The following is a 2,342-nucleotide window of genomic DNA, read 5'->3' on the forward strand; positions in this document are numbered from 1 at the left end:
CATGACTTGTGTTTTCTTCAGACTGATGGTGAGTCCGAAAGCCTGAGAGGCCTCGCTGAAGTGGGTTATGAGCCGTTGGAGGTCTTTAGCTGAGTGGGCAGTGACTGCTGCATCGTCGGCAAAAAGGAAGTCGCGCAGACACCTCAGTCGAACCTTCGTCTTGGCTCTCAGCCTGGCGAGGTTAAAGAGCTTTCCATCCGACCTGGTCCGGAGGTAAATGCCTTCCGTGACAGATCCGAAGGCGTGCCGCATCATAACTGCGAAGAAAATCCCGAATAGGGTTGGAGCCAATACGCAACCCTGCTTTACTCCACTTCGGATGCCAAAGGCGTCTGATGTTAGGCCATCAAAGACCACAGTGCCCCTAATATTCTCATGGAAAGATCTGATGATGCTGAGGAGCCTGGGTGGGCATCCGATCTTGGGGAGGATCTTGAACAGGCCATCCCTGCTGACGAGGTCGAAGGCCTTCGTCAGATCTATGAAGGCTACAAAGAGTGGCTGCTTCTGTTCCCTGCATTTCTCCTGCAGTTGTCTGAGGGAAAAGACCATGTCGATGGTGGACCTGCCAGCTCTGAATCCGCATTGTGATTCTGTATAGACTCTCTCTGCAAGTACGTGGAGCCTCTTCAATGCGACTCGAGCAAACAGCTTTCCGACAATACTGAGGAGGGAGATTCCACGGTAGTTGTTGCAGTCGCCCCTGTCACCTTTATTCTTATACAGTGTGACGATGTTGGCATCCCTCATGTCCTGTGGCACCTCTCATTCTTCCCAGCAGAGGCAGAGAATTTCATGCAGCTCCATGAGCAGGCTACCTCTGCAGCACTTCAAGGTCTCAGCAGGAATGCCATCTTTGCCAGGAGCTTTACCAGAAGCAAGGGAGTCTAGGGCATTGCTGAGTTCTTCCAGGGTCGGTTCGCTGTAGAGCTCCATTAACACAGGCAGACACTCAATGGCGTTCAGGGCATCTTCGGTGACCACATTGTCCCTGGCGTATAGCTCAGAGTAGTGCTCGACCCAGCGCTTCAGCTGCAGTGTCTGGTCCTGAATCACCTCGCCAGTGGCAGATTTCAGAGGAGCGGTCTTCCTCTGGATTGGGCCGAGGGCCTGCTTGATGCCGTTATACATTCCCCTTACATTGCCTGTATCCGCTGCAGTCTGTATCTGGGAGCAGAGCTGGAGCCAATAGTTATTGGCACATCGCCTGGCGCTCTGCTGCACTTTGCAGCGGACGGCCCGAAGGATCAGTAAGTTGCGCTGACTTGGGCAGGCTTTGTAGGCTGCCAATGCGTTTCTCTTCTCTTCGATGACAGGTGTCATCTCTTCCGAGTGAGCCTCGAACCAGTCTGCCGACCTGCTGGTCTTCTTGCCAAAGGTGGAAATGGCAGCGTTGAACACAGCGTCTCTGAAGTGCTCCCATCTTTTAAAGGCAGTGACCCCAGCTGGGCCAGGGAGAGCTTCCTCGAGCACGCGTGCAAAATCTTCCACCTTGTCCTGGTTGCGGGTCTTGGTGGTGTCGATGCGAGGCCTGCCCGCCTTTTTCGAGTGATGAATCTTCTTTGGTTGCATCTTGACCCTGCTACATACCAGGGAGTGGTCGGTGTCACAGACAGCACTCTGGTAGCTACGTGTAATCTTGACGCTGGGTAGACTTGCACGCCTGGTAAGAATCAGGTCAAGCTGGTGCCAGTGCTTGGATCTGGGGTGTCTCCAAGATACTCGGTGTTGAGGCTTTGTGCCAAAGAACGTGTTAGTGACACAAAGACCATGATGGCAGCAGAGTTCTAGCAGACGTGGCCCATTCTCATTCATCCTCCCTATGCCGAATTGACCCAGACAAGTGGGCCAAATGTTGTTCTCCGCACCCACTGTGGCGTTAAAGTCGCCGAGGATGAACAGTGGCTCCTTTACAGGGATTCTCGCTATGACTCTGTTGAGGTCATCGTAGAATTTTTCCTTTGCGTCTGCTGGAGAAGTCAGGGTTGGTGCATATGCACTAATTACATTGACTGGTCCTGTTTGGGAGTGCAGTTGCAGAGACAGAATTCGTTCGGTTTCCCCCATCGGTGGCATAATGTGTCCCAACAGTGCATTCCTGACGGCAAATCCCACACCATGTTCTCTGGTCTCATCTGGAGGTTTTCCTTGCCAGAAGAAAGAGAAGGTCCTCTCTCTCACAGATCCTGATCCTGTATTATATATACTATTGTATTATAATATTATATATATAGTATTGTATACTATATATATATATATATATATATATATATATATATATATATATATATATATATATATATATATATATATATATATATATATATATATATATATATGTC

Source organism: Procambarus clarkii, chromosome 54 (assembly GCF_040958095.1).
Source record: "Procambarus clarkii isolate CNS0578487 chromosome 54, FALCON_Pclarkii_2.0, whole genome shotgun sequence".
NCBI classification, from domain to species: Eukaryota; Metazoa; Arthropoda; class Malacostraca; order Decapoda; family Cambaridae; genus Procambarus; species Procambarus clarkii.